The sequence below is a fragment of the Nannospalax galili genome, unplaced genomic scaffold (genome assembly GCF_000622305.1).
Source record: "Nannospalax galili isolate Female #2095 unplaced genomic scaffold, S.galili_v1.0 scaffold1087, whole genome shotgun sequence".
Classification (NCBI taxonomy): Eukaryota; Metazoa; Chordata; class Mammalia; order Rodentia; family Spalacidae; genus Nannospalax; species Nannospalax galili.
This window is the reverse complement of record NW_008356845.1, coordinates 123,628-135,710: the sequence shown is the minus strand read 5'-3', so window position 1 is coordinate 135,710 and position 12,083 is coordinate 123,628. Positions and strand designations below refer to the sequence as shown.

At 45.6% G+C, this 12,083-nt stretch overlaps 1 protein-coding gene across 2 annotated transcripts in view; it reads left to right on the top strand.

Annotated features, from left to right (window-relative positions):
• Scaf8 (SR-related CTD associated factor 8) overlaps positions 1-12,083 on the top strand; it is a 230,736-nt gene that overhangs the window by 146,515 nt on the left and 72,138 nt on the right. Inside the window, exon 21 of one of the 2 annotated variants that reach the window (XM_029556992.1) lies at positions 9,713-10,863. The exons of the other annotated variant lie outside the window; for it this stretch is intronic. The gene's annotated coding sequence lies outside the window, so the exon portion shown is untranslated. Of the gene's footprint in view, positions 1-9,712; positions 10,864-12,083 lie in introns of those variants that run through there. 2 annotated transcript variants of the gene reach the window in all.

The window sequence follows — 12,083 nt, the reverse complement described above, 5'->3', positions numbered from 1 at the left end:
GAGGATAGACGCCTGTAGCACAATTGGAATAAATCAAAAATAGAGAGTATGCCATAATTCACTCAGATAATTTTTAAGTTATTACTTTGACATATGGCTGAGGATTTGAAACTCAGCATGCTGCCACAGCTAAAATTTATCTTTCATTTCTATTCCTTAAATAAGAAATAAGCCAATAGACATGATATTTGAGCCCTCTGGTTTTACTCAAGTACCTGTTGTCAACACTTGAGGTCCCTGAAGTACAGTTACACCTGTGCTAAGATAATGCAACCGAAACGGACTGAGGCAGGTGAACTCCGGCCTTCCTGTCTGGGATTTCTGGTTAATTCTGTTACTTCTAACAATGGGTCACTTCTTCCCTGTGTCACCGCCCCAAGCACTGGCCCCTCGTTGCTCTGCAGTGGGTCTGTCTGTTCTGTTACCACACAGACGGGGCACTTTCTCCAAAGCAACTCTGTTTACACATTCTGGGAAGAGTTCCAAAGAGTGAGCTGCATAGATGGGAAGACAGCCATAAGTTTCGACACCATATTTGGCAGCTAGACTTCTTTGAATTGAGCTTGAGCTCCAACTGGCAGCTCAGACCAGCAGTGTTCATGTTCGCAGAGCAAAGGAGCCCTTCGTTGAGTCAGGCTCATGCTGTGTCAGAGCAGAAGTTTCCTCCCACTTAACCTGTGACTGGAAGACCAGACCCATCTCCGACTTACCACTGAGGGGAGAGCCCCTTGGGGGATGAACAGGTCTCTCTTGAAATGTTAAGGGAAGGAAGTGGACATTGGGTTCACCTGCTCCCCACAGTATGAACCCAGGAGGTGAAACATCACAGGCTTGTGTTCCTGGGATAGGGTTAGTGATGGCCACCTAAGGGCGGAGAAAGGGCTAAAGGAAAGAGACCCTGCTTGCCCTCTGGTACCTGGCTCAGGTGAAACTGATCTTTCCTTCTCTCTTCCCTGCAGGGTTAACAACCAGGTTTAGAAAAGGTTCACAAGTTTGTGCCCCCATAAGGAGAAGTTAAGGTGGTTAGGAGGAACATCTATCCAAAGAGCAGGACCAGGGGCTTTGGGTGTTCAGTGCCAGATGGTTGGAAAGGGAACTATCCGTTTCTTTGGAAGACTTTAAAAAGGAGAATGCAATTGCATTCTTTTTTGAATTGGCCGTGTCTCAGAACAGACATGATCTTCTGGTCCTGTAAACTCTCTAATACTTAGTTTGTAATCAAGGCTACACTCAAGTTGTTCTGAGACCTGTTGGAATTTTATTTCCTTCTTTGTCAGCTTGCCTGCCTCAAAGCCCTTCGTCACGGGTTAGTGCATGGCAAGGGGTCAGCCTCCTGCTGAACCATAAGGATTGCTTATCAATCCAGTACAAACAATGAATGTATTTACCACTTAAGTCTCAGAGCTTTTTGTGGCTGGTTTCTGTCTTCATGCATGTGTGACTGTCAGGAACAGGATAATCTGATGAGAACGACTGAGCCATTTTGTATTTGCAGCACCATGGACAGAGAAGCCCCTGGCGCTTGAATTTTTGATTGTCAAGAGGATCAAACTTTTGAGATTTGTGTCTTGTGATTTACAATAGGCTCTGGAGCTTCAGGGAGACCTTTCAACATCCCTGAATCTGATGACGATGTTGACAAGGATGTAGGAAAAGACATTAGACTCAACTGAGAAAATAATCCCCCCAGTTCAGAAGAAACAGAGGTCCTCCTGTGAATCTCTAGTGTATTGTGTGTTGGGGTGTGTGTGTGTGTGTGTGTGTGTGTGTGTGTGTGTGTGTGTGCACTGTGTGTGTGTGTGTGTGTGTGTGTGTGTGTGTGTGTGTACTCCTGTATGTGGAGGCCAGAAGTCAACTTTGGGTGTCTGTCATTCCTAGGTTCCACTCACCTTGTTTTTTGAGACCGGGTGTTCCCTTTGGTTTGGAGCTCTCTAAGTAGACTAGGCTGGCTAGCCAGGGAGCCCGGGAATCCACATCTCCATCTCCCCAGCACTGGGATTACAAGTGTTTGCCACTACGGCCAGCTTTTTTGACATGGGTTCTGGAGGATCAAACTCAAGTCCTCATTCTTGTGCAGCAAGCAGTTTACGAACTGAGCCATCATTCCAGCCAACTCTCTGGGTTTTTTTGTGTAACCCAGGCTTTCAAATTCTGTCTCAGAGGTTGTGGAGTGGGAGGACACAGGTTAACCTCAGGAGCTGGGCATGCCTTTTCTACCCAAGCTGTTCAGCACTCATCTGATACCTTGAACTCTCCCAGCTTTAAAAACCAGAAATTAGCACTTGGGTACCACACCATCCTTGACTGTGACATTTATGGCTGCAGTTATGCCAAGCTAACTCACAGCATGCAATCATGTGTAATTTTGCTGAGTCACAGCGAGGGCAGTGTTGACAGAGCAGTGTTGGCAGGGCAGGTGGGTGGCAGTGTGTCACTGTGCTGGGTGAGTCACCCCTGTCGACTGCCATCACCCGTGCATCCTCAGCCTCCCCTACTCTTCTCTGTGTCTATTTTAGTGGGAATGCTCTGTTGTACTAAAGTGAGATTTGTGATTTGAGATCTCATATCTGAGATGTGCCCCTGACACATGTCTGAAGCCTTCTTAAAAAGATTCTGGACCTTGGACAGCTGGATAGAATGCAGATGCCCTGCCTGAGGGAATTATGAGGTGTGTTCTGGAAGGTTTTGTGCTATATCAGCTCCCCCAAACATTGCAGCAAGATTCTTCATCTTATTGCGAGTCCTAGCCAAGGCTTCTGAAGAATGTAATTATGGAAACCACACATTAAAGCAAAAGTCACGACCTGTTCTGTTCTGTGCTTTTGGATCTGCCTGAGACAAATGTTCCTAAGACTGTGCTGGACTGTAGAGAAAGATCTCTTAGCAGTTCATTAATTTGGATCAGGGTTGAAGTTCTCTGTGACTTGTTAAAATAAGACACCACACCTTCCTGAAAACAGTTATTCTATTTAAATTTTATTTATTTATTTATTTATTTGTGTATGTGTGTGTGTATGTGTGTGTGGTATATGTATGTGTGAATGTTGGTGCATACATGCCATAGCATGCATGTGGAAGCCAGAAGAGAAGGTCCAGGTGCAGGTGGGAGTCAGTTTCCACCACAAGTCCTAGGGATCACACTTAGGTCAGGCTTGGTGTCACGTGTCTTTATCTGCTAAGCTGTCTCACCAGCCTGGTATTTTGTTTTTAAAATATATATGCAATTCCTTGTCATAGTTCCATGGCATCAAAGTTACTGATTAAGCCACAGGCTCTGTGACTGTGAGGGATGTTGCAGATAGCAAGGGCCTTCTCTCTGCTTTGTGTTTTGAAGTAAATATGACTACAATATTGCGTTTGCTGGCTCTGTACCCTGTGAACACGAAGCCCCAACCTGTCAGTCACTATATTATGAACACACAGGCAGGTGACCATGTTACATGACAAATGCACAAACCTCAGATCCTCTGTCAAGTCAGGCAGCGCTCATCAGCCACTATAAACACACTGACAGATGCTCCTTTTCTTTGTCTTCACCCGCCACTTTCCTAGTAGTTCTTTGAAAACAGACTGTCCCCATTTTTAATACTTCTGGGTAAGGAGAGAAAGCATATGCATGCTGAGTAGAGACCTGGAGGAGGCAGAGCTCAGCCCACGGAGGGGCAGCCTGGTGCAGAGGCCAGGCTGGCTCCTGCAGGTGCCCAGCCTAGGTCCCCTGGGTCCCCTTTCTTTGGCCCCAGAGCTAGAGGTCTCGCAGAGCTGTGGGTGATTGTTCCTGTCTTCTGAATTCCCAGGGTCACTTTTCCCCTGAGGTGTATTCAGTGGCAGCCAAGAAAAGTGGGTGGCTTGTCATTTCCCAGACTAAGTCATGTCAATTCACTGTCACTAATATGGTCTGCAGATTAGTTTCTGCAGCTATTTAAAAAAAAAATAGCATCTGTTTAAGCGGACAGCCTAGTAAGCTCTGCAGTTTGACAGCTGAGAAACCAGATTGAGTTTGCCTCTTGCAGGCTGGATATATAGGAAACTCAGAAGCCTGAGAAATGGGTGACTGTTCACTTTTCAATGGGCTCCTTTCTCTTACAAAAAAAGATTAACAATGGAGTTTCTTTAAATACTGACTCCTTTCAGTACACAAATAATAGTTCGTTAATGCCCTGTGTTCATTATGCACAAGGACGACATGTCTATAATAATTCTTATTTTATGTATATGACTGTATTGCTTACATGTGTGTAAGTGCACCCATGTTGTGCAGTGCCCACGGAGGTCCAAAGAGGGCGTTGAATCCCCTAGAATTGGAGTTACAGTGGTTGTTAGTTATCATGTGGGTGCTGGGAATTGAACCCTGGTGTTTTGAAAGAGCAGCCAGTGCTCTTAACCACTGAACCATCCCTCTAGCCCCTATAATACTGTTTTTTTAAAGTTACCTTTAAAATTGTTACAAGTTTTTTAGCTCAAAAGTTTTTGGATTCATGTCTGTTAAAAATATTGATACTTTTCACTCTGGTTTATAATAGAGGGTACATCATTCTTAAATGATTATTTGAACCCATGTTTGGAAAAGAGGGTTCTGAGTGTGACCTGCTTGTACATTTATCATACAAGTATCTGTTAGAAACCCAAAGTCGAGGTGCAGGATACATGATTTAGTGGCGTAGTGTTTACCTACCATAAGCAAGGTTGTGGGTTCAGTCTGCAGCACCAAGAACAAAAGAAGGGAAGGAAGGAAGCAAAGGTTAGCCTTTTAACCTTTAAGCTGTAAAAGAGGTGTCTCAAGCTTCTCCAGGTAAAAATGCATTAGTACTTAGTATTACTTCCTGGCATTAGTACTTAGCATTGGCTCCTGGACTGGCTACGTTCCTGGATGAGTATTTAAAGCTATCTCGCCAACACTGAGTCCTGCATTTGTCACTGAATGTCCATTTAGCCCCAGGACCCAACAAAAGTGAGTTCATGCCTGGGGTTTGTTCTTACAGTGCCTGCAGCCCAATGTCCCCTCCTGTAAGCTGAGGGGAGCAGGGGTTGTCTGTTGCATAGTGGCAGAACAGAGTCACAGATAACATGTTCATTCCTTTCTCTGACTTGCTTGTGTTCTGTCCTGGCCTCCTCCCCACAGTTGACAGTGTCAGAGTGCAAATTGTTAAGTCACTTGTAACCCCAAACAGTGGCTCAGCTGGGCTCTGGCTTTCTGAAAATGATTAACAGAAATTCTTAGGTTCTTTTCCTCTACCTCATCAGAGGCATGAGTGTTGACTTCGGCCGTCAGTAAAGATGCATTGTTTCTAGGCTGTTTGTGGTGATTCCTTCCTCAGAGGAGAATGACCCTGAGAGAGGGAGAAAGCATTGGGAGGCAGGAGGGGAGTGAGGAGGCTTGGTTTGGTGATGGGGACAGGGTGACTCTGCAGTGGCCAAGGTGGGACAGCACGTGGTCAGTATAGTCACTTTTGCCATGGCCACGGCCTCTCCCTCATTTCCATCAGTCACAGAGGAGCTCCTGGAAAACAGGCAAGGGAAGGTGGTGTGCTAAGGGATCCTGGAATGGTGCAGGGACCTGGGAGCTGAAAACTCTACAGCATTCTCCTGTCAGGAAGGCCACTCGGGGAGGGGAGTCGGCCACTCAGCCAGTTCTCCCAGGATAGGGAAAGGAGAGATGCACATCCCGGGCAGAAGGCAAAACCTCTGCCTTGCTCCTTGAGTCTCCTTGTGGCCTCTTGCCCCCAGGGCTGCCTGGGAATGTGACTGACAGAAGGAAGAGCAGTCCTCTTCCCCTCCCTCTGGAGGGGCGCTTCCCACACTGCCGCTCAGCGGTCATAGCTGGGGAAATTCACAGCCACTGAGGAACCCACCCCAGGACCATACATCTGCTAAAGAGAAGTCAGATATACCCACCGGGGCATCTGGGTCTCAGCTACCTCTCTGTGGATGAGCTGGCTGGAGGGACTCTGCCAAGCCCAGAGTCCCAGCCCAGCTCTTTCCCAACAGCACACATTACCATATCCATGGAAACACTTCAGTCTGTTTTGCTCCAAGAAGCCTATGGTATAGTCAGATCACTTGTACCAAATGGCTCAACTTTTCACAGTGTAATGTCTGATTTTTTTTTCTTTTATTTATATGAATAAGAGATACTGAGGGACCAAGAGTCCCGAGCATCACATAGCCTCTCAATCTTTGTGTGTCTGTGGGCAGGAGAAAGTCGGGTCCCGAGCATCACATAGCCTCTCAATCTTTGTGTGTCCACGGGCAGGAGAAACTCGGCAGCTTGTTTTCGGAGGGTTGTAAATGATTCCTGAGGTATAGACTGATTTGAATCCTTTTCTTGCAATAGAAAAAGTATGTACTTTGGGGATTAATTACTGTACACATGATACATGTGTGCACATCAGGTGGGCAATGTGAACTCAGTTACATAGAGGATCTGTGGGTATTTCTCACCATGGGGATATACTTCCTTGCTAGGCAATAATTGCCTTTTATTTTATTTTATTTCATTTTACTTATCCTTACACTTGGTATTTGGGAAGACCTGATTTCATGTTGTCTTGTTTTAATCGGATGAAGTAGGTTTTGAACTACAGAACAATAAAACATTGGGCAAATTTTGTTAGAATGGATCTGCACCCACTGCTGCTTAGAGCTCTGTGCCAGCCATTCTGTGCCCATGGGAGCTGGCCAAACAGATCAGGTGGACAGGGCAGATGGGAGCCTGGCATCTGTGAGTAGTCCTAGCCATTTCCTTCATGTGGCAGGGCAGGCTGGCTGGGGTGTGGCCTGAGCATCTTTGGGAAAGCAACAGGCCTACCAAGTGTGATTGGTAATGCTGCTTCGCCTTCTTATGTGGCTGATTCTCCGGGACGATCATCAGTGTTGGTGCAAATCACACTGATGCCAATTTTCTATCCCCCTGGCTTCTTAAGCACATGCCTTTGTCTTTCGTACAGAGCAGAGGAAAAGGCGGATATGAATTTCCTGTCTATACCTTTGCTGGCTCCTGGCAGCTCTGATGAGATGTATGGGTGGGGGCTTTACAGAGTGGTCAGAGGCACTCTGTGGACTTTATCCCCCACACTCACCTCCCTGCCTTGCCTCTCACAGCTGGAATTTAGAAATGGTTCTTGGGCCATATGCAGTCACAGTCTGCTGATAGGTCTAACAGTTAAAAATGAACCAGACTACAGGAGCCTTTCCATAGTAACTGGGATCAACTACAGTTCTGTTTCTCCATGCGACTGGCCCTGAGTCATGTCCCTGAGGTGGGACACTCCCTTTGCCAGGTTCTTTATCTCTCTCTGCCCTGTGTCATGGACCTGGGAACCTGGCCACTGCCTCTGCAGATGGATGTGTGTGGTAAGAGAGGCTGTAGCTGGTATGGAAGCTCCTGACCTCCTTGGGGCCCTCATCGAGATAAACAGCATGGTGTGACTGTTAAACATCTGCAGGCCAAAGCATGCAGGGGCGTGGCCTTTGGAAGGAAAGGTGTGGGATTGGGGTGAGGCACACAGCCTGAGATCCAGACCCTCACACTGTCTAGGTGTGTCTTCCGGTTATGTAATCTTGGAGAACCTATTTTATCCTTTGCCATAAGGGATTTGTGAATGCATCTACCTTCAGGGCTGCTTGGGCAGACACTGTAGGTTACCCGGCAGGAGTTCCCCAGAGAGCTGCATCTGGGTGTGGATTAACTTTCTTCCCATCAGCCTTTATACAAGAGCAACTGAAGCTGTGCTTCTCCAAATGGAAGACACAGAAGGCACATACCTTATCGATGGCGGCTCAGACTTGGGAAACTGGTTCTAAAACGTTGGCTCCTCCAGGCATTGCTTCTACCTCCAAACACTGTCCTCCTCAGATGTGCTTATGTCCCACGTCAGGGACATGACTTGAGGCCAATAGCATGGAGAAACAGAAATGTAATTTATTACCATGTCCTTTGTGCCATGTTGCCGTATTCTGGCCTCCTGTACTTTGTTTACTGTGAAATTATAGGTGACATCTTAGCAGGTCATGAGCCACGCTGGTGACATGAAGAGTAGACCATGTGGGAAAACACTTTTTCACAGAACCTCATCATGAGCCAAACTGTTTAGATAGAGTTTGGAAGACACCTACCTTTGCCTTGCAATCCCTGCATGTGTGGCCTTCTGTAGTAGCCAGGTTTCCTGGTTTGGGTGGTTTGGGCTTTTTGGGCTTCTTTGTTTGAGAGAGGGTCTCACATGTTGCCCAGACTCACCTCAAACTCTCAGTCCTCCTGCCTCAGCCTCCTGAGTGCTGGGATCATAGACGTGCATCATCATACTGAGTGCCGGGATCATAGACGTGCATCACCACACTGAGTGCTGGGATCATAGACGTGCATCACCACACTGAGTGCCGGGATCATAGACGTGCATCACCACACTGAGTGCTGGGATCACAGACGTGCATCACCACCCTGAGTGCTGGGATCATAGACGTGCATCATCACAGTCAGCTGCATTTCTCCTTTTGACCTGGCTTCAGGTGCAGCAGCTTATGTTGGGTTTGATATCTAAGGTGCAGTTCTGAGGCAGATATAGGAGTTCCTGCAAGGTGGTCCTTCATACTTACAGTACCTACTGTAGAAGACAAAGGGGCCTACACAGCTTGGACCTCGAAGTCTGCCTTTCTCTGTGTAGTGATTCTAGGCAAGGTATATCTCAGTGCCTGTCTGTTTGTGGAGACAGTTCTGTCTTTCTGAATATTCTTTGTAAAGCACTTAATCTATCAGAACCATCAGTAGTCACAGAGTTATGCAAAAGAAATGGATAATAAGTAATGTACATGTCACCCGGGAAGCAGAAGGCCTGGTTACTATCTCAGCGTAGGGCTTACTTTGTCTAAGGCTGAGCCAGTTGCTCGAGCCCCCCTTCCTTGGCTGCCCTTCTAGAGAAAGTCGGGTTCCCTGTTGTAAAAGCCAGCAAGCTCATAAAAGTAAGCTGGCTTTAAAAAGCAAGCACTATTCCATAAAAGCTGTTAGTCTGTCATCTTCACACCTCTACTATTGGTCCTTGCATTTTATTTACTTTTAATTTAATTTTTTTTTTGAGACAAGGTCTTAGCAACAGATATGAAAACAGAAGGATATTTCCAGAGTTTTCACCCATATAGCTTAATCATACTGTTGTTTATGATGTTTTAATTGACTTCAGATGCTAATAGGTATTTTGAGGTTTCTCTGAAAGTCAAGCCAGTTCTCAGCACAGAACACAGGCTAGGACCTGAGGCACCCAGGTATGGGTTTTGTAAGTACCCGTTGCCCCAGATTGGGATGCTCAGATCTGGTTGTGCTCTGTAAGGATCTGGGAAGGCAGAGGTGCATGGACCCATTAAAAGTCAGCCCTGGATAGCCTTCTTAGACATCGTTGGTCAGTCCATGTCTTTTCAGTCTATATATAAAGGAATCAGGGCACCCTAATGTTAGGGGCTACATTAGTCATTCGTGAAGGCATATCTAGAGCCTGGATCCGCTGGCTTTGGGGCAGGACTGTCTCCTGACCACCCAGGCATATTCTGGGTTTTCCTGTTCTGCTGGAAGAACACGTTAGTTCTGAGCAAAGGAAGTCATCAAACATGGAAACGTTTGCTGTTGTATTGACACCGCCTCTTTAGCAATTATCTTGGGGGAAAAAAAAAACTAGGAAAGTTATTCCATTGACGAGTGATGACCAGTTATTGTTCCTTTTGTCAACAGGCAAGATGATGAATGAAATCCTGGCAGCTTCCCGTGTCCCAGGCCTTGTAGAAATAAATGAGACAGACGTGCTTCAAAGTTCTAATGGGCATCACACCGGATCTTGTTTAAGGAAGCGTTAAAGGAGCCCTGCCGAGGCCCGTTGAGAAGGCTCTGTGCTCTAGCCGTTGTTTCTGATTGAATCCAGAGGTTGCAAGCATGCCTCCCTGTATTACCTGTCGGAGCAGGTTTAATTTTATAAATTTTAAACACAAACTCTATGAGTTTCTAGTTCATAGTTGTTCTTTTTGAGGATCCACTCAGACGAGCAGTATTACATCTGTAAGAGATATGCACCCCACTGCCCAGAACTGATGGGGAAATCAGTGGCAAGAAACTCCATCTGTAGCATCATCCAGTGCATGATGGGAAGGACAGAGGGCAAGGAAACCCTCCTGGGGGAAAGTCGTGCTGTGCCAGAACTACAGATGGCCGGAACCATAGTGTTACTACACCAGCGGTTTTTTCTGTTTTTTGTTTTTTCCTTGAACACAGTAGATGTCCACTACTGTAAAGCCATGTAAAAGCCTGACTGTGGCTTCAGTCCGTTGTCATTAGTTACCTCCTTGGACACTCTCAAACATTGAAAGGTGGAAGCTTTCATTTTTTTTTTAAAAAAAAATCCTTTTTAATACAGCTTTGTGAAAACCCAGGGTTCAGCATAGTTTTCTGAATACTTGACTCCAGTCCTTCCTGTCCAGATATGCAACAGCCCAGGTGGGAGACGAGCAGCCTTGTGGGAGAGGAAGGGGAGTGGTGACGATGAGCCCGCCGCGCTGTATTGTAACATACCCATATGTAATTTCTTAGGAGCATCTGTCTTATTCAGGCAGAGATGGTGAAAGTTTACTGCAAATGTCCAGACCGGATTTGTGTTTTGGAAATGATCAGTGTTCACAGTCCCTGCAAGGGGGTGGGGGTGATGCAAAAACTCAAACCTGAGCTCCCTTTATACCCAAAAGAATATTTTTTAATCATTCTTTTGTTTTTGGCTCTGTCAAAAAATTAAAGTGCTTGAATGCTTCAGTCTGTGGTCCCTTGAAACGTACTCAATGAGAACCTAACACCTTCCGCAGTATGCTGTCACTTTGGACATTCATAATAAAAGCTGAAACTAATTTTGGTTGTTAGTCTTTTCTTTTGCCTGTTTAGTACCTCTTTTGCAATTCACCTTTACCTGGCATCCATGCAGTCTGCATATATACATACGCACATATATTTATATGTGCGTATGTATATATATATATAAAGATACATTCATAATTCAAGCTTTCTCTGCCTTTTTCTTTGGATGACTGACACTTCCAAATTTGAACAGCCTCTCTTTCTGTTATTTCCTGGAAGACCAAGATATTTTGAATGCCAGAATCTCTTTGAATATGCATTACAACATGAGTTACAGAAAATCCCAAGGACTTTACCAAGGCTTTCTTGAATTTCTACTTATATTTGCTATTAAATTAATTATAGCATAATTATGATATATCTTGGCTGTGGTATAGTTTCTCTTGATAAGCAGGCAGTGGGTGACACAATGGTACTATACAGACTTCATAGCATCTTTGTTTGACTCCCCCAGCATGTTGGAGTGTCATTTTATGTATTCCATCTTACTCTAGTTAAGAAAGAAAACAGCTTCAAAAAAGTCCAAACATGCCAGTCTTCTGTAGAAGATGTAGATCTTGCTTGGCACTTTCACCAAATTCACTATGGCAATAAGATCCCTGTCTTTATAATTAAACCTGCAATTGGCAGGTGTGCTGCCTAGCTTCCACCTCCCAGTATCTAGCCCTCTCCCCTGCCCCCCCCCAAAAAAAAAGAACAACGTGGTTTGAGTTTCACCAGGGCATTCTCGTGCACATGTGAACAAATGACTTTGCAACTTTTCAAGCAAGGGAGCTAGCTCAGTCAGTAAAATGATCGCACACAAGCATGAGGAACTGAGTTTGGTCTTCAACATCCGTATAAAATGCCAGGTGCGCTCATAATTCCAGCACAGAGGCTCGAGAGAAAGTTGGTTTTCTGGTGCTTGTTGGCCAGCCAGCCTAACCTGGTCAGAGAACCCCAGGTCCTAGTGAGAGACCCTGTCTCAAAAAAACCAAGTGGACAGTTCCTGAGGTATGACAGCCAAGGCTATCTTACGGGCTCCATGTGGGTGCACACACACAGTGATCTGAGAAGCTTTTAGTGAGACATGAGCTGTTACTCTGTTGCCCAGGCTGTCCTTGGTGCAGATCTCTTCTGCTTCAGTGTTCCTGCACGCTGCCCAGTGTTGATTTTTTTTTTTTTTTTTTTTTTTTTTTTTGGGTTTTTTGTGGCAGGTTTTTCTTTT